The 21,478-nt window shown below is 33.7% G+C and overlaps 1 protein-coding gene across 4 annotated transcripts in view; it reads left to right on the top strand.

Moving 5' to 3' along the window:
• The window catches only part of LOC106070023 (ETS translocation variant 2-like), a 107,431-nt gene that overhangs the window by 14,434 nt on the left and 71,519 nt on the right, over positions 1 to 21,478 (top strand). For 2 of the 4 annotated variants that reach the window (XM_056045200.1, XM_056045199.1), the window contains exon 2: positions 10,897 to 12,423. The gene's annotated coding sequence lies outside the window, so the exon portion shown is untranslated. Of the gene's footprint in view, positions 1 to 5,230; positions 5,315 to 10,753; positions 10,779 to 10,896; positions 12,424 to 21,478 lie in introns of those variants that run through there. The other 2 variants (XM_056045202.1, XM_056045203.1) reach the window with 2 other exon arrangements.

Here is a 21,478-nt window from a genome sequence, read left to right as displayed (position 1 = left end):
AAATATATTTATATAACAGTGGGTAGTGTGGTGGAGAGGCTAAGTACTCTTGAACTTGGATTGGCTTGCCTACCTATGAAGAGGGCTTGAGGTTCGACACCGACTCGGGCAGAGTTGTGTTTACTGAGCACCTAAAAGCAGCAAGAAAAACCTTCTCCCAAATACCCCCTCCCCCCCCCCCCCCCACTGGTCCACAAATGAGATATGGACCATAGCGCTGTGAGCATGCTATAAGCATGAAAGTAGCGCTATATAAAAACTTTTTTTTTTTAAAGTAAATAATTATTCTATTTACACAATTCGTATCGTTTCTCCACAAAATATGATTTACGTTCCCACATCCACCCCTCCCTCCCACACACACACCAACAGATCCGCGGGGGGGGGGGCGGTCGAGTGGAACCGCTCTATTAGGATACAATAATCAATATCGAAAACATAAATTATTCAAATTACTAAAACCTTTAACACAAATGTAGAAATTGCTTTATTAAAAATACGCCTGCTCGGAACTACCCAGCCAATGTCGTATCCATAAGAATTTTTAAAAAACTAGTAAAGTTATGAAAAATCCAATTTTATGATATTTCGCAGCATACAGCGGCTACTTTTGAACTACTGAAAGCGAACAGTTTTAATATTTAATATGCAGAAAGGTTTTTCATAAATACATCATTTTAAATAATTTCTACTAATAATAGTAAAAACAGGACTGTCTCTGTTAAGGAAAGGCGATGTCCATTCTGTATCTACGGGTTTGTTATTCGATAAAATAGAGTTATGTTTTCTGATGTACGAGTTACCAGTTATTTTCTTATAACTTAAAAAAATGCATTTTGTATACATATTATTGAATATATATTCGAAAAAGAAATGAATAAGTTTAGTGTTTAGTGCTAATTATTACAAGTGTTACTGCGAATGTAGAGACCACGAGTTCCTTAAATATTCGGAAAGGACTTCTTCCTAAAACCGTGAATGAGAGAATGGTCATTCATCAATCATCTTGCCCGTAGTCCAACCATCGATTAGCTGATCTTTCAATCACGTCCAGGTTCACACTGGACCACATCTTCATAACAATCTTTTCATTGAATATTTATGAATATTAACGATGCAATTCTAATTAGAACAAAGTCAGCCGACCAAACAAAACAACAGTGTTGGCAACATTTTCGCACCCATCTATTTTGTATAGAGATGAGGTAGGATTGTGGGTATTGAACATTTCTACTTTATAGCTTCCGGTATTCGTCTTGCAAATATTGAAGCCCGTCTTTCTTTTTTTACATCCATTTTTTTCCCCAAAATATGACCCATGGGTGAACATTTCGAGGACCGCATCTGAGTTTGCGTTTCAACTTTGTAACCTTTATTTTATTTAAATGTCTGGTTGTTTAATCCTGCGTCAAATAGCTTATTCAATTTATTGTTCTGAAAAATTAATAATGGAGTCAAAATGTGTTTGTTTTTACAAGGCTTTTATCAATGCACTCTGTCTGGTTCAATTTTTTGTACACATTCTTTCTCCCACACCCATTCTTGGATCAAGTTGAAACTTTACACAATTATTTTTTGTACCTAACAAAACTTTAATCAACCAAAATATTAACTAATTATTTTAATTAATTATTGGTCAATAATTATTTTTTTCGGCAACGAAAAAGGAAACTAAATGCCATATGTGGAGTTTGTTTTGAATTATTACTTTTGTACATGTGTTTCCTTCCAACTCTTACTTCCAGGATCATATTAAAATTTAGCAGAATTAAACATAGTCGATGACAATACACGAATCAATAAAAAGATTATCAATTAGTAGTAATTTATTATGTTGTTTTATACAGAAAAAGGGAGATTATTCTTGCAGCATTAAGGAGTATAGTTATGTATATTTTCCCCCACTAGATAAGCTTTTGTTTTTTTTTTTCAAGATTTTTTTTTTTTTGGCAGGGACGTTGTAATGTCATGCGGAAGAATTTGTGATGATTGAGTGATGTCAGTCCATTTTCGTTTTCTAATGACATCCGAAAAAAAAAACCCAGCTTGGAAGCTCTTAAAAAGATTAAGGAAAACAGGTCCTCTGCCCTAGTGTACTGTCTCAGATTCACACGTTATGAATTCTTCCATCACATGCTAAACGAAACAAAAAAAGATTACAAATAGTTAAACTATGAATGCAATTACCGTGTGTAAACATTTGCTGATGGAAACGGCAGTGGTTAATTTCCCCAAAGGATTTTTCCCCCGTAGTTTCGTCTCAATACGTTTTTTAAACAACTCTACATCATCAGGCTACATGCTAATATTCAATTCAACAAATCAATGCTTGCTTCTTTTTAACTTTTTTTTTTTCAGTTTTTTTTCTGTAAGACATACTAAATAGATGAATGCTTCTCTTTATTTCACAATAGAAAGGAAGTGTTATATAAGCTAGACCTACATCAAGATATAAATTGGAGAAACCGAAGAATATTCCGATATTGAATTAAAGATTTTTATGTTACGGTACTGTTGAAAGGAGTAGATAAAGGAATCTACTATTGTTTGGTACAAAATGTGTTTGTGTGTATGTAAGAAGTGTAAAAGTGCAGGTCGTCCCGTTGGAGAATTCTGGTCTAAATAGCACATTGAATATCAACCATTTAAACAGAGCAAAGCATGATTATCAAAGATGATCGGAGTCGATTAACGTTCGAATCATTAAAAAAAAAATGTGTTATTAAGAATCTTGGAATATTCATAATGAATTTAAAAAGAAACCGACGGGTGTAATATATTGATGAAGGTGATTGAAGCGATATTTAATAGTCTTAAAAAACTTCATTTTCTCTGAGATATATCAACAGGGATGCTTTTGTTTCCTGCGAAATGACCAGCCGCCTTGATGAATCCTATAATACGATTAAACTGGTAACTAATACATCACTTAGTGTATATATATATATATTGTATATATTGGCCTCCTTCAGTCATAGAATGACTATGGTTCATCTCAGAGCACACTTCCTCACGTGGCTGTGGAGCCCTACTTTGGAGAGACTCCCATCCACTGATAGCGCAGGTTAAGGTGGCTTTTGCTTCGGTGGTAGAGGAGCTGGCCGTTTTTAGGATTGTACGTTTTTCTTCCAGGGCTGAGACCCATGAACTTTCACTGTCCATTTCTTTCTTGGTTACTGTCTCTCTCCATCTGTTGCGGTCTAGAGCTATGTCTTCCCAATTGTCAGAATTGATTTATTACTGATTTGATGTCCCGTTTTAGAAAGCCTGGCTATTGTTTATGATCGGAACGATGTCGCCTACACAGCAGTTCCCCCTTCTCGCCGCAGCTGATGAGACCAAAGGAACGGAATATCCAATAAAGTTTGGGATCAGTAGAGCCGCAGGCTCTGCCAGGCTGTAGCACTGTGTGCCACAGTCTGCCAAAGGGTCTCGAGCTCCTGATTTCTCCTCAGGGTTGTCTCCCGAAGCTTTTCCCGTGTTTGAGTATAGCCTCAAGGCAGCGGAGGTTTGGATTTTGATTTTTTCTTCTCATAGATGGGTAGCCAACCAAGGCTAACGAGCCCCTCCTGCCCAAAGCTTACTGGATTAGGCGCCAGTTGCTCGCCTTTGCCCCTTCTCCTGTCTGTGGTAACGGTTCCGCCAGGCTCAGTAACTGAACCACAAGTGAAGGCCAGGAGTTGAACTGGTTGTCAGAGGCAATTTGAGACGCATGCCTTTGGGAGCACTTTATAGGTAATGATGGGTTTCAGACCATTACCACTTCCGGCGTTAACAACATTGCGGAACCATATATATATATATATATATATATATATATATATATATATATATATATATATATATATATATATATATATATATATATATATATATATATATATATAACTTGGAAACCTTTTTTTTCCCTGGAGCACTATCACGCGCTTAACAAATTTTGTCTTCTTTTTGGCGGGAATAAACGCTATTAGTTTTGTGTGGTCTGTCTGTCCGTCCATCCTGTTTTGATCTCGTAAACTAGAAAAAGATATTGAAAATCCAACATCATGATATTTTAGACCTTTCAAAGTTCTGATGCAACGGCTACTTTTTTCTTTTCTGAAAGCGAAAAATTTAATTTTTAAAATCAACTATGCCAACAATTGTTTTTTTTTTCATATTAATACACCATTTTTACAGCTATTCAATATTAATAATAACAAACACGGGCTACCATTTACTAAGTAGAAGAAGATTAATGTATATTTTGAACGGTTTATAGATTTTTTGTAAATTTTTTTTTTTACAAATGTATTGCTAAGTTAAATAAGTTCTGTCATACTAACTACTACATTTACAAAAAAAAAAGTTTAATTTTTTTTAAAGAGAAAAAATCTATTTAATATGCATATTTAAATGGAAAATAATTTAAAACAACAATTAATAAGTAATTTTTCATATTATCGCGAGAACTGCAGAGCTGGGATATACATTTCGGAGGTCCGATTTTGAGTTTTCTGTGTTCACACAAACTGTCTTTGTAACCTTTTTATTATTATTATTATTTATTTAAATTTTACTGTAACTCATTTCTTTGACATTTATTTGGCGCTTATATTATAAAAAAATTTTTTTTCTTAGTTCTGTTTTTTTTTTTTTTAAATCTTGTTTCATAATATTGCTGCTTCTTTTACGAAACAATAACAACAAAAAAGCATCCACCGTCTGTTGCATCGACCTCGACTTGCTCCATTCAGCAGGCTTCTGGTAACGCTCTAGATCTTGTTTCAAACTATTTCAAACTGTTCTCAATTTTTAAATGTCAAAATAATTATCTAAAAAAAATCCTTGACCCTATCTCCATTTAATTATACATATATTTTTTTTATTAAATTTAAATCATCCAAATATTGTTTCGTTCTTTCTTTGGAGTAGTTTTTCTTCAAAGCGAAGGTTGTGTTTTTTGTCTGTTGCGACTTCCTTCCTTCCTAGAAGGTCAAAATTCTCTCCCTTTGAACAGCCTTCACATTACTCGCAATTTTGACGTAATAAGGAGAGGTAAGCTGATCCACGGCCATGTCATGACTTTATTAAGTGGCCTCTGGAAACAGTTTCTGCAAAGAAGGACAATGACATTGTTTCACACATCAACGCGCAGACGGAATGGGGGCCTCAAAGAGAAACAACACATACACACACAAATATATCTCGTCACCCATAACTGCACACAATTTTTTTTTCCATTTTTCAGGGAAAGATCACTCTGGCGAGAACAAGACCAAGGTATAGGGCCTTGGTGGGAATTATTTTTTTCAGGAAAATTCTTTATGCTAAAGTTAGCATTTTTTGTCTTTGTCATAATTACTGTAAATGTTTTTATCATTTAGGACAACTAGAGTCTAATGTTATTTTGTTTAAAGTATGTTATTTTTCTGAGATCACATTTGCAGACGTTCTTGGTGACAAGAAAAAAACAAAAATAAAAAAGGCGGGAAAAAATTATTGCCCCCCCCCCCGGAAAATGTTGCAACACTAAAAGACACTTTCATATCTAAACGAAACATTGAAATCGTAAATATAAGATCGGACATAATCTCCATACATGTGCAAATGAGAAACCAAATTAAAAAAATACAATGTTATGGCTACCTGGTCATGTGACATGCACTTCGGACTGTGGTCCCAAGTACTAACCTCTACCCTCTTCCATCCCGTGCCGTTCTGTATGAGATTAAGGTTAGCGCCTTATAATCTTAATTTCTGACGCACTTCCAAATTTTAATTAGTTTTATAATGAATGTTATCAGTGTAACCAAGGTGTTGAAGTAAAAATACCACCATGTTTCTATTGCAGTGCTAACCCCAGACTGAACACCCCCCCCCCCAATTATATATGTATAATATAAAGCAGAAAGTAAGGCGTATGTATGTATGTACGTTACGCATAGAAATCAAAACCGTTTGACCAATCTTGATAAAATTTGGCATAAATGTTCCTTGGGTACTAACTGGAACCATGACGTATGTATAGTAGCTTTAAAATAAACGTAAGACCCTCAAAAAAAAAAGTCGCTAAACTCTATGAAAGTATTACTATTTCATGGATCTAGGCCATGTTTACATGAGAGTAGATCGAAAGGATCTAGATCTAGATCTAATTTTATAAACTACACTTTGCATATATATATATATTTATAAAAGAGTGAAATATACGTGTATCCATAATTGATAATTGATAGAACAATTGTTAGATATCATTAGCTTCTTATGAGCAGAATGACTCGATACTTTGTGTGTTAGTGCAGACTAATCTATACATTGTTAGCTATACCCCTTGCTACGATGTCTTTTCATCCTGCTATAGCACTCCAATATGTTATATAATGTGACCTAGCAGCACGGCTGTACAAATACGATCCTAGAAAGCTTTATTGGATTTCTGCTCATGACACATTTGTAATATCTTGTTCCATCTTAAGATCTGTACAATTTTGTATAATAATAATAATAATAATAATCTTTATTATCCGTAAGGAAATTTGTCTTACAATTTGTGGATTACATCAAACAAAAAGCATTATAACTATAAGAAACCAAAGTGTACATTCACACCAGACTCACTCATAATTTACATGTGACAAAGTTTATACCAGATTGTTCTTATTTAATGATTTGATTGCCAGGGGAACAAAAGAGTGTTTGTGTCTGTTTGTCTTTGCTATCGGTGTCTTGTATCTCTTTTGTGATGGTAAAATCACAAAATCCTAACACAAAGGGTGATTCTTTATTTCGAGGATCTTGTTAGCTTTTTTATAGATGTTTGTCTCAAACAACTGCCCAAATGGGGTTTGTTTTTTGCCAATGATTTTGCCAGCAGCATTTAGGAATTTATTAAGTTTATTTTTATTTTTATATTAACTCGCTCTGTATCTTTCTGCGCTGGGTGTAGCAAAATATATAGGTCGCAGTTGGGACTGCGTTGCCACGGGAAACAATGCAATCTAATTAATCTTCAGACTTGAAGAATATCCTTATTACTATTATTATTATCCTTCTTGGATGTTGGCGTGGTTTAGATTTTCGCAATCGGTTTCTCGATCACCTCTACTCATCCAAGCGTGTCATCAAATTGTACATACAAGCTCATGATCGACGACAACACACGAATCAATAATAATAATATAAAAAAAGTAAATTGATTTTATTATATTACTTTAATTTAATTATTTTGATTACAGAAAGTTAATATTAATTTTTAAGACATACGAGTAGCTTGGTCTTACAGCGTTAATATGCCATTAGCTATTTATACTCACAATCACTAATTACATAGCCTCCTGGTATATGGAAAAACTAGTTAGATATTTACATACAATATACTGCAGTCAATTCTAAATGCTGTTAAAGCTACTGCAAATGTTTTACATGTAAATATTGGTGTCGCATGGGGCGTGCAAGGGGTGAAATTTAATAATACAGATAGCTTTTATTTTAATAGTGTATTATGGGAATGGGTGTGTGGCCACTGTGGGGGCAGAAGTGGCACCTAACATTTCGACGCCCCTGCATGTAAAATAAAATTCAATTCATCTGCGTCTTTAAGTTTATCTTTTTTTTTCTTAAAAAAAATCATTGAAAACAAATTCAACATTTATAAATCTATATCATTATGCTGTATACAGTGTGTCTGTGTTTTTTTTTAACTATCTTGTACTAGATCTACATGCATTTTAAAATAACAAAACAATTCAATCTGAGGACGAGCCACAGAAACATATTCTATATTAAGACTGCATTTGTATTATTATGCCAGCAATTTCTTCACAAATTATGCACAACAAATTATATACCAATACATTTGACAGCATACTAGAAACAGTAGACACAGTTGAACATTCAAAAGGCATTAACGCTCAATAGTGGTAGACAGTGTAACATTAAATATTTGTTTATAGTTGAAGACACAGATAAATACCATGTTCTATAAAATCGTGAGAAATAAAAAAAGGAATCCTTTCAGACCTTGCGATCTATAGGGAAGGTGTTGTATAAGCTCATCTGTTTCTGAGGTGTAATGGGGCCAGCACAACGACCAACCGCTTTACTAATGTCAGGTGCTCTTAAGAGTTAGATAGACTCAAGGACAAAATTTAAAAAAATAAAAAATCATGCACTTGTCACTCGGCCACCACGCACTCCCCCCTTGGTTCAAATCTCTGAAAATTTAAATCTGAGTGAAATGTCCACTTCAATTATCATTTTAAATTTTAAAGAAAGTATAAGAAAAACAAACTCAAAGTGTACGATAGTTATAATAAAGAGATCTTTTACTAAGAGTGACTCCATCCTAAACTATATGCTCTTTCTTGAGTGTCACTTTAGTGTTTGTTTTTTTTGTCTTCATGAACCTCTGCATTCCTGATGAGAGCGCCTTTACGTGAGAAAGTAAATCTTTACAATTTTAAAATAACTATTGCAATGTCTTCATTCCCGAGAAAACGGTTCAATTATAATTACTTGCAGTCGATCGCTACTTCCTGTTCAGTTTCAATACAATTCTGATATCTCCAACTAAATAAAAATAAAAATAATAATAAAACTTTTGAATTTTATCCTGTGTGTTTTCCATACCTTGACTATAATACATGAGGTCGGAGTGCAAGTATATCGTGGTCTGAAGGGTCAATCTGAAGTCTCCAAGTTGGAAATATTATCAAGTGGTCAAAACCTTTATTACAACTTTTTTTTTTTTTTGGGGGGGGGGAGGGATTGTACACTATATATATTTAAATTATAGAGCCCTAGCAAAGGCTTCGGGACACACATCTGAGACCCAAAGAAATCTATTTATTGAACACATGCGCAGAAGACGGAAAGAAAACTTAAATACAATGTTGGTGGACAAAGGCTTTGTCTGCATGAGGTGCGGAAAAATATGCAGGTCGAAAATGTGAAACAATAAACTCATCCGTAATCTTCGGAATCGATGATATGTCATTTTACTCTAGGCTAGAATGGTCACAAGTTTTGTACTGTTTTTTTTCCATTTCCATCCGACAAAGTCGATCATCCCTGGCCATTTTGCGAACTAACAAGCGATAATGGCTAGATCGCGAACTAACTAGCGATAATGGCTAGATCGCGAACTGGCTGATTTTCTGGTTTTAACAATAACATATACACTTGTGAATGTGTCAGCTCCAAAAGTTCATTAACAAAAAAATCTATAGTCCTATTTAAACATACAATTATCTTATTTCCCAAATTATATTTTGAAAGTGTAAAAAAAAAAACTTGTCTCTCTCTCTCTCTATGGACCAGCTATTATTGGTTTGCCAGTTCGCTTTTCTTTTAAATATCTCAGAATAGTATTGGCACTTTTAGCTGACAAAAAAAAAAAGGTTTAAAATGCAAATTTGTGTCATTTAAAAGTTGTACATAACTATCTAGTTCTACAAACTATTCACAGCTCATCACAACTCAGACCATATTGATACTTTGTGAAAGAAGAAACGGGTTCTTCTTAATCATTTAGTCAGTTGTTGATTTTGATCTTTTTTGTTTTGTTCAAGTGTATATCTCTCATTGTACACGTTCTAGTCAAAGGTTCAGATAAATATATTCTTGAAGGATTATGTTACTTGGACAGTTTTCCTGTCTTATAAAGAAAAAAGGGCGAATTGAGACCTAGAGCTCGAAGCGCTTACAATTACCAAATGTTCTTTGACATGCATGGCTTACCAAATAACGCGCCCGGGGGGGAGCAGCCTCTAAGAAGTGTGAAAACACGAACTCTTTGTTGTTTTCCTCTACGCATTGAAACCCTCCGTGAATTTACAACATCTACATTCATATCATCTTATAGGGAGATCACAGAGTCTTCGTCAGGATAGACAAACCTGAACTTCTTTGTCAGCCTGTAACAGCATTGGATATACAATGTATAATCTTAGCGCTCTGGATTTATATAAATATGTCATTTTAAATACGCATTTGTGAATTAACATTCAATGTTTCTCTTTTTAAATTTAGGTATAGGCTTGAGTAAATCTATCTATCTATATCTATCTATTTATCTTTATATATATATATCTATATCTATCTATACATATATATCTATATCTAAATATATATATATATATATATATATATATATATATATATATATATATACATACATACATACATATAAATATATATATATATAGAGAGAGAGAGATGCACGATGTGTATTGTGTGTATCTATATATTTGTCTAAAATTGCGTGTAAGAAAACAAAAAGACACTTAAGTACACACGTAGTGAACGAGGATTTGTATTTTCTAATGGATGACTTCACTTCTACTGGTGGTTTGTCTTGTCAGTGTGTTCACGTCTGTCTAGAAAGACTTGTAGCACTGCACATAGGCACAGCAGAGCGTGGGGAGGGTGCATCAAATACTAGAGCGACAGAACGCGTGAGAGAGAGAAAGAGAGAGAGAAAGAGAGAGAGAGAGAGAGAAAAAAAATCGATACGCTAGCTCCAGTGTTAAGTTGATTCGCTGAAGTCCCGTCCAATCGCGTCGGCTTAAACTGCTAGGGGGTTCCCCTGCCTGAGCCAAGAACGGTTCTAATTTCTAATCGAGGCACCACGTGACGTTCCGCGCGACGAGTTTCACCTCTTGACTGAACCTCGAGCTATGATACAACATATTTTTTTCCTCTCTTTCTCTCTCTCTCTCTTTTTTTTTTACTTAAATTCACAATGTTTATACCAAACGCAAATTTGACACAAATAGGAATGTCCCTAACCTTCTTATGTTGGTGAATGTTTTTCCTCATAATGTTAATGTCAGCATGACAAGTGAGCCCAGGTTTGTTTGTTTTTAAATTGTATTTTTGAACGCTATTCATTGTTATTGTTTTTTTTTTCGGCAGATCTAGATTTTGCAACTAGAACTAAACCCTAACCCCCAGGAGGGTCGAGAATAAAAAGGACGGAATAGAACAGGTCAGCAGGACACTTCAGGCGCCCAAAAGATTTGTCAAAAGTTTTCGACATTTGATATCAAGATTATGCAAATAAGAGATACCATATAGTTGCACAACAGCTAACATTATATGCTGCGCTTTAGATTGTAGTTAAATGTATGTTTGTAGTTAGATCTAAAAAAAAACTTTAGTTATATCCTTATACATAATTCATCGGCACACAACAATTATTTAGAATGTGCAGATTTTTATATTGACTTTATTGATTTTAAGTTTACATTTTTATAGTCACCTTTTTACCTTTAGGACCTACCTTTACCTATCCCTTAGTCTGTTGGGGCACCATGCAAGATTTGTAGACCGTCTTTCTCCATTCCTCTGTCTTTTGCCTTAGATAGAACCTCTTTCAATTATGAATGGACGGGCCTGCCATAAAGTCACCATTTACCTTGAACCATATCAATGCACTGTTGGTCCTTACTGTGTTTTGAAGTTGGCATCCCTTAAAAACTTACTAACGAAACAATTCAACTTCAAGATATCTACTAAAATTACAGTTAGCCTCATGGAAACAGAAACTCTCCAAGAAACTCTCTCTAAGATGAAATGGCAGAGTTGGCGCGCAGTTGACAACCAAGGGAGAACCACTGCTCAAGGTTGACAACTGTTTAGTCGTCTGCTAGTTTTATTATCGACTGAAATCGTTCTGTTAATAAAATAAAAATAAAAATAAAGATAAACCTAAACCAATACATTTTAGATGCTAAGATATATGTACAATTTGAAAGTCTAAGTGATTTAATTTTACACACAAAAAGTGTAATTTATTGGTTTACATTTATAAAGAATTTGACTATCGATTATCTTGTTCCTTTTTTTTTTTCTGATTGTTTATGCATGACATTTGCAGTGTGCTGATAGTTGTGATGTTTTAGTTCGAAGCGCCTTGAGATAAACAGTCTCAGGTAAACATATTACTTACTTTTCTGTGCACGTATTTCATTATTGGAATACTAGTTTTAGTGCTGTGTTGGAGTACTCTAAACAATTCTTATCTAGATCCAAGAACCATTAATGTCTTGGGTAAATAAATGTGTCAGCGCGATGTAAACAAATCTAAGCGAACAGTTTTATAGTTCAGTGCGCGCTGCCTTGCGTGTGTGCGTGTGTTATGTTTAAGGTGTTAAAGTCAATGAGCTCGATACATGTCAAAATAAACAAAAAAGATCTAGACGCTTAGGCTCTTTAAGGACAGTGCTTGCACACTTCTGAGCACATTACACCATAATCACCTTTCGTCAGGACAGACATCCTGGAAAAATAACTAGGTCACGTGCCGTGACCTACTGACAGACTCCCATTCATGTGACTGTGTTAACAGTAAATGAAAATATATACATTGAAGACTTAGAAGATGTGGACTCTTGATTTAAGTGTTGTATTGATGAGGGCCCAACTGGGACAGCGAGTCTGGTAAGTGAAATGATTTAATGACAAACGACCGTTTTATAAATACATAAGCCCTGGAACACCTAGATCTAAGTAGAACTAGTGGTCCAGTGAATCCAAAATACTAACTAGAAAAAAAACTAGACATACACTACTATCAGGCATTATCATTTGTATACAAATAAGCATTCATCAGTGCTTTTATTATGGTGCTGACTGCAAATGTCAAAAGATTTCAGTGTGACGTGCATAAATAAAGGTGGCATCTGATGTTAGGACGAGTGACTCTAGAAATAGACTTTGTTTTGTTTTGTGACCTGGGTTGTTTGTAATGTACATTCATAATTCATTTCAAAATTCTATGTATATACGTTTCGCTCTGTTAGGCTAGTGAGCAGTCTGTGTGTCTCTCTGTTGGTCTCTACGTGTTCATTAAATACTGTTTTCGTCATACTGTTCTCAATTTCTTTGCATTTTGTTCCCGTGAGCTTGCAGTGTTCGATTGATCTGTCTGCACGATAAACACGTGATTAGGGCATCAAGAGGGAAAAGGGGTGCCTTGCTACTACAGTTGTGAAAAAACAAATTTGCTTTCCGCCAATGTTGTTTTTTTTTTTTTTTAAATCTCAAAACTAGATCAGACTAAAAACTAATTATAACTCATTATTTCTCTCAACATTTACAGGTCTCAAAATTGTACACAGTGTGTACAAACCTTGGTTTGCACGTACACAAGTATGCAAATAATGAAACTGCTTTGAATTTTTTTTAAATTTTTTTTTTACTGATCAATTTAATCATCTGTATATCTTAATAGCGAGTCTTAAAACAAAAGAGAGTATTTTCAAGTTTTAACGCTTTCAGTGTCAATTATTTTGATAGAAAATAAAAATGTTTTCCAGGTCGAATAAAACTCTGCAATGGGGTAGAGTGAACAAAACTCTGCAATGGGGTAGAGTGAACAAAACTCTGCAATGGGGTAGAGTGAACAAAACTCTGCAATGGGGTAGAGTGACTAAAACTCTGCAATGGGGTAGAGTGAATAAAACTCTGCAATGGGGTAGAGTGAACAAAACTCTGCAATGGGGTAGAGTGACTAAAACTCTGCAATGGGGTAGAGTGAACAAAACTCTGCAATGGGGTAGAGTGAATAAAACTAACGTAACTTGTTTATGTTATTATAAAAATCTAACATATTTGATTTTACTTTAATGGAGAATGAATTAGTTAGAAAAGTGTAATAAATTAAAAAAACATTATTGAACAATTTTCTTATTTAAACTGTGCACAGAAAAAGGAAATATCTAAAAATTTAAAACCAAAATCGATATACTTGAAAATTTAATCCCTTATCCATAAATATTGAAAAACCACAACACTATATTCATATTTTGTGACTTGACATTTCATAAAAGATAAACAAGTGCACTAAGAAATTATATTATTTACATTTCTTTCGGGGCCCGCGAAATAAACTAAAAATATGAACCAATAACAAAATGTCTTTTTTTTTTTCAAACCTGTTGGCCCTGTAAACAATTTACATTCTACCAAAATAAAGAACAAGCACTCTCACATCCGTAGAAAATAAGGAGAGAGAAATAAAAAGTTGAACATTAAAAACATAGTGAAATAAATTTTTATACCAAGTAGCAAAGCACTCACCAGCGCTAGCAAAGTTTGGCTGATTTCAATTCTCTCAGAGAGATATCAACAAATAACCATGATATTCTAAATAAGACTGATTTCCATTAATAATATTATATTCTCCGACATAACAACTACAGTAAACAAATATGATGTTTTCACAAATATGATGTTTTCACAAATATGATGTTTTCACAAATATGATGTTTTCACAAATACTGATTGTAATGAGTAAATATGACATTCCCTGACAGACAAACTTTTGCTAAAAAAAATAAAAAAATTAATTATTAATTATTGCAAACTTAATACTGTTCTAACATCCTTACAAAATATATACACACAGTCAGAGGATAGAAATTTAAAAAAAAAAAGCATTTCTCATTACTTGCAAGGAAAGATCTGTCTATTATATGTATAGATAAGTAGATTGGTAAAGATTGGTAGACTGGTAAAGATTGGTAGATTGGTAAAGATTTGTAGACTGATAAAGATTAGTAGAGATTGGTAAAGATTGGTAGATTGGTAAAGATTGGTAGATTGGTAAAGATTGGTAGAGATTGGTAAAGATATGTAGATTGGAAAAGATTGCTACATTGGTAAAGATTGGTAGAGATTGGTAAATATTGCTACATTGGTATAGAATGATACATTGGTAAAGATTTGTAGACTGATAAAGATTGGTAGAGATTGGTAAAGATTGGTAGATTGGTAAAGATTGTTACATTAGTAATGATTGGTAGACTGGTAAAGATTGGTAGAGATTGGTAAAGAATGCTACATTGTTAAAGATTGATAGATTGTTAAAGATTGTAGAGTGTCAAAGATAGTAGATTGTTAAAGATTGGTAGATTGGTAAAGATTGCTACATTGGTAAAGATTGGTAGATTGGTAAAGATTGCTACATTGGTAAAGATCGGTAGATTGGTAAAGATTGGTAGATTGGTAAAGATTGCTACATTGGTAAAGATTGGTAAAGATTGCTACATTGGTAAAGATTGGTAGATTGGTAAAGATTGCTACAATGGTAAAGATTGGTAGATTGGTAAAGATTGCTACATTGGTAAAGATTTGTAGATGGGTAAAGATTGCTACATTGGTAAAGATTGGTAGATTGGTAAAGATTGCTACATTGGTAAAGATTGGTAGATTTGTAAAGATTGGAAGATTGGTAAAGATTGGTAGATTGCTACAATGGTAAAGATTGGTAGATTAGTAAAGATTGCTACATTGGTAAAGATTGGTAGATGGGTAAAGATTGCTACATTGGTAAAGATTGGTAGATTGGTAAAGATTGCTACATTGGTAAAGATTGGTAGATTTGTAAAGATTGGAAGATTGGTAAAGATTGCTACATTGATAAAGATTGGTAGATTGGTAAAGATTGGTAAAGATTGGTAGAGATTGGTAAAGATTGGTAATGATTGGTAAAGATTGGTAGATTTCTAAAGATTGGTAGATTTGTAAAGATTGGTAGATTTGTAAAGATTGGTAGATTTGTAAAGATTGGTAGATTGGTAAAGATTGGTAGACTGGTAAAGATTGGAAGATTTGTAAAGATTGTTAGATTTGTAAAGATTGGTAGATTGGTAAAGATTGGAAGATTTGTAAAGATTGTTAGATTTGTAAAGATTGGTAGATTGGTAAAGATTGCTACATTGGTCAAGATTGGTAAATGGGTAAAGATTGCTACATTGCTAAAGATTGGTAGATTGGTAAAGATTGCTACATTGCTAAAGATTGGTAGATTTGTAAAGATTGGAAGATTGGTAAAGATTGGTAGATTGGTAAAGATATGTAGATTGGTAATGATTGGTAGATTGGTAAAGATTGGTAGAGATTGGTAAAGATTGCTACATTGGTAAAGATTGGTAGATTGGTAAATATTGGTAGAGATTGGTAAAGATTGGTAGAGATTGGTAAAGATTGGTAATGATTTGTAAAGATTGGTAGATTTCTAAAGATTGGTAGATTTGTAAAGATTGGTAGATTTGTAAAGATTGGTAGATTGGTAAAGATTGGTAGACTGGTAAAGATTGGTAGATTTGTAAAGATTGGTAGATTTGTAAAGATTGGTAGATTGGTAAAGATTGGTAGATTGGTAAAGATTGGTAGATTGGTAAAGATATGTAGATTGGTAATGATTGGTAGATTGGTAAAGATTGGTAGAGATTGGTAAAGATTGCTACATTGGTAAAGATTGGTAGATTGGTAAAGATTGGTAGAGATTGGTAAAGATTGGTAGAGATTGGTAAAGATTGGTAATGATTTGTAAAGATTGGTAGATTTCTAAAGATTGGTAGATTTGTAAAGATTGGTAGATTTGTAAAGATTGGTAGATTGGTAAAGATTGGTAGACTGGTAAAGATTGGTAGATTTGTAAAAATTGGTAGATTTGTAAAGATTGGTAGATTGGTAAAGATTGGTAGATTGGTAAAGATTGGTAGATTGGTAAAGATTGCTACATTGCTAAAGATTGGTAGATTTGTAAAGATTGGAAGATTGGTAAAGATTGGTAGATTGGTAAAGATATGTAGATTGGTAATGATTGGTAGATTGATAAAAATTGGTAGAGATTGTTAAAGATTGCTACATTGTTAAAGATTGATAGATTGTTAAAGATAGTAGATTGTTAAAGATTGGTAGATTGGTAAAGATTGCTACATTGGTAAAGATTGGTAGATTTGTAAAGATTGCTACATTGGTAAAGATTGGTAGATTGGTAAAGATTGGTAGATTGGTAAAGATTGCTACATTGGTAAAGATTGGTAGATTGGTAAAGATTGCTACAATGGTAAAGATTGGTAGATTGGTAAAGATTGGTAGATGGGTAAAGATTGCTACATTGGTAAAGATTGGTAGATTGGTAAAGATTGCTACATTGGTAAAGATTGGTAGATTTGTAAAGATTGCTACATTGCTAAAGATTTGTAGATTTGTAAAGATTGGTAGAATGGTAAAGATATGTAGATTGGAAAAGATTGCTTCATTGGTAAAGATTGGTAGATTGGTAAAGATTGCTTAATTGATAAAGATTGGTAGATTGGTAAAGATTGGTAGATTGGAAAAGATTGGTAAAGATTGCTACATTGGTAAAGATTGGTAGATTGGTAAAGATTGCTACATTGCTAAAGATTGGTAGATTTGTAAAGATTGGTAGATTGGTAAAGATTGGTAGACTGGTAAAGATTGGTAGACTGGTAAAGATGGGTAGATTTGTAAAGATTGGTAGATTTGTAAAGATTGGTAGATTGGTAAAGATTGGTAGATTGGTAAAGATTGGTAGATTGGTAAAGATTGCTACATTGGTAAAGATTGGTAGATTGGTAAAGATTGCTACATTGCTAAAGATTGGTAGATTTGTAAAGATTGGTAGATTGGTAAATATTGCTACATTGCTAAAGATTGGTAGATTTGTAAAGATTGGTAGATTGGTAAAGATTAGTAGATTGGTAAAGATATGTAGATTGGTAATGATTGGTAGATTGGTAAAGATATGTAGATTGGTAAAGATTGGTAGATTGGTAAAGATTGGTAGATTGGTAAAGATTGGTAGATTGGTAAAGATTGCTACATTGCTAAAGATTGGTAGATTGGTAAAGATTTTTACATTTCTAAAGATTGGTAGATTTGTAAAGATTGGTAGATTGGTAAAGATTGGTAGATTGGTAAAGATATGTAGATTGATAAAAATTGGTAGATTGGTAAAGATATGTAGATTGGTAAAGATTGGTAGATTTGTAAAGATTGGTAGACTGGTAAAGATTGGTAGATTGGTAAAGATATGTAGATTGGTAAAGATTGGTAGATTGGTAAAGATTGGTGGATTGGTAAAGATTTGTAGTTTGGTAAAGATATGTAGATTGGAAAAGATTGCTACATTGGTAAAGATTGCTACATTGGTAAAGATTGGTAAAGATTGCTACATTGGTAAAGATTGGTAGATTGGTAAAGATTGGTAGATTGGTAAAGATATGTAGATTGGTAAAGATTGCTTCATTGGTAAAGATTGTTAGATTGGTAAAGATTGCTACATTGGTAAAGATTGTTAGATTGGTAAAGATTGCTACATTGGTAAAGATATGTAGATTGGTAAAGATTGCTACATTGGTAAAGATTGTTAGATAGGTAAAGATTGCTACATTGGTAAAGATTGGTAATTGGTAAAGAGGTTTTTAAAGAGGTTCTGCTAAGGTTCTCACAGATTAAAATCCTGCTCAAGCTTTTGGTGACCAAAGAGATTAGATGTTAACCACGTCAGCATACAAATAACTAAATAGACCAGCATGCCAACTGTCAATCAAACAATTACAATAGTGAAGATCAGATCGTGAGGTCTACACACATGAAAGGGATCTTTACATGAAAGGGATTTGAAAATAGACATCGCCATGTATTTTGTTTGTTTGTTTTGTCGAAACATTGCTTGAAGCGAGAGACTCATTTCAAAACAACCTGATGTGATGTCTACATTACATGCAGGTGTCTCCTATTTAGTACATCCTGTTGGACTCTGAAACACGAGGAAAAAAACAAAGTTAATAATCAGTTCAAGGTACATAGGTAAAACAAAAAGGAGAGGGGTGTAAAGATGTCGATATGTTTGCGGGAGTGATAAAGATAAAGTATTTTTATATAATGAAAGGGGTGTGTGTGGGGGAAAATATTCTTCTATGATTTTTAATAATAATCATGTGAATTATGAATATATGGAATTGTTACATTTAACTACGTTCATATTGGTTTATGCTTTTGTTGTTGTGATTAACATGGGGATTCAATACACTTTTCTTTCACATCTTAAATCTTTTTTTTTCAAAGATGTCTCCTTTTATCTATCGAACAAATCACATTTACTTCTGTTAAAGTTGTTGTTGTTGTTGTCATTGACATATATTGTTAATCCAGAGTCTAATATGTACATCAATCTTTAAAAAAAAAAAGAAAACAACATTCCTATTACCTCCCTTTCCACTTATAATCTATACTTAGCCACTTCATCTTTTTATTTTTATTTTAAGCTTAAAACGTTCGTCTTAAATGCAGGTCCTTTTGATTTTAATCCTTGCTGTTTTCTAAAGGTAATATACTGATGGGGTGAACTTATGGAGATATATTCGGAAGTAAGATTTGTGAAGTAAATTGTACAGTAAAAAACAAAAAAAAGTATTATTTTTAATTTCTATACTTAAAATCTTACCCACATTTCTGGTTAAAAGATAAAAATCTTTCAAAAACATAAGCAAAGTACACACTATGTAGGCTTGGAAAACAGACTTAGTAAAAGAATGTTTTTTCTTTGATGGGTTTGAATCAGAGCAGTAATCCCCCCGCCCTCTCCCTGAATCAGAACCCCAATAAGAAATGAAACATGCTGAAGTTACTTCCTTAGAGCATGTGAAAGGAAGCGGACAGTGAGTTTTAAGTTCGCCTTGTCTCCGTACAAGGACAGCCCTAAAGCCGTACATGGACCAGTTCTCTCTATCAAATCCTTGTCCCGATCGCCCTTCACGCAGAACTGGACATTCATGAAGAATGTGGTCTTCAGTCTCTTGGTCCAACTCTTCTTCAAACTTTCTGTGACTGTACAAAATATACTTGGTCTATCCTTTCATTCTTCTTATCTTATATAATACAGAAGTTACTTCAAAAAAGAAGATGATTACGTCCTACGCGTCATACATTCAGTCATGCATATTAACCAATGACTTAAATTCTGCCAAGTCACTGGTTTTCCTGGCTAGCTCAGGCAACCCATTCCATGCTCTAATAGCACTAGGGAAGGAGTATTTGTACAAATTTGTCCAAGCATATACATTCACGCAACAAAAATCGAAAATATGTTATTTTTTACAGCATTTTACAAAATTGTACAGCAAATTAAAGTATTTTACACTTAAAAAATGATTACAACTTTTGTTAGAAACATTTTTTGTTACAAAACATATAATATGCTCCTCGACATGATACCAAATCAACATTTTGATCTTATCTTATAAAGTACGCTACAAACGTGAAGTCGAATAAAGACTTGCCTATGTATTCATAGGTTGGCTTCATTGTTCATAATAGTTGACATAGAACATGAAAATGTATTGGATTTCTTTACTGAGACACGGGCATGATGGCAGGGTGGTAAGGCTCTTGGATTCCGCACTGAAGGGTTTTGATTTCTATGTTTTGTTAAGCTGAATAATGGGCATTATTTCTAGGTCAAGTGACATATTATAGTTTGATTCCTATATCAGTAATCCATTTAGTTCTTTTTGTGAAACGAGTGCTTACACAATACAATCATCTATAAGTACATTTGTGTTGCAGAGCTTATGCGTTAAACTGATTTCAAATAGCTCAGTAGTTAATGACAACTTTGTATATTTAGAAAGAAAACGTAGCCTAAAGTTTGAAGTCACATATAAAACCATTAAAACCAATACAGCATTTCGTATTGAGTGTAATCAATTGGCACACTTTCTGTATGTTGCTTCATTCGACAAAAAAGAAAATTGGATAACAAAAATTGTTACTATCTAAAACAAAAGTAAAATCTTACTTTGAAAAAGGAAAACATTTTGCAGGTCAGAATATACGCACGCTTGTTTTATAAGCCATTTTCTTCTGTACATGCCAACATCGTTCTGCTAACAACCTTGACCTGAGTTTCTACTATGCTCTAGTCAGAAACTAATTGGGCAGCACTCATCATAATACATGCAGCACTCGTCATAATACATGCAGCACTCGTCATAATACATGCAGCACTCTTGTCATAATACATGCAGCACTCTTGTAATAATATATGCAGCACTCGTCATAATACATGCAGCACTCGTCATAATACATGCAGCACTCGTCATAATACATACAGCACTCGTCATAATACATACAGCACTCGTCATAATACATGCAGCACTCTTGTCATAATATATGCAGCACTCGTCATAATATATGCAGCACTCGTCATAATACATGCAGCACTCGTCATAATACATGCAGCACTCGTCATAATACATGCAGCACTCGTCATAATACATACAGCACTCGTCATAATACATGCAGCACTCTTGTCATAATACATGCAGCACTCTTGTAATAATATATGCAGCACTCGTCATAATACATGCAGCACTCGTCATAATACATGCAGCACTCGTCATAATACATACAGCACTCGTCATAATACATGCAGCACTCGTCATAATACATGCAGCACTCTTGTCATAATTTATGCAGCACTCTTGTCATAATATATGCAGCACTCGTCATAATATATGCAGCACTCGTCATAATACATGCAACACTCGTCATAATACATGCATAACTCGTCATAATACATGAAGCACTCGTCATAATACATGCAGCACTCTTGTCATAATATATGCAGCACTCGTCATAATATATGCAGCACTCGTCATAATACATGCAACACTCG

The sequence above is a fragment of the Biomphalaria glabrata genome, chromosome 10 (assembly GCF_947242115.1).
Source record: "Biomphalaria glabrata chromosome 10, xgBioGlab47.1, whole genome shotgun sequence".
In the NCBI taxonomy this organism is placed as follows: Eukaryota; Metazoa; Mollusca; class Gastropoda; family Planorbidae; genus Biomphalaria; species Biomphalaria glabrata.
This window is presented reverse-complemented; position numbering and strand designations above follow the sequence as displayed.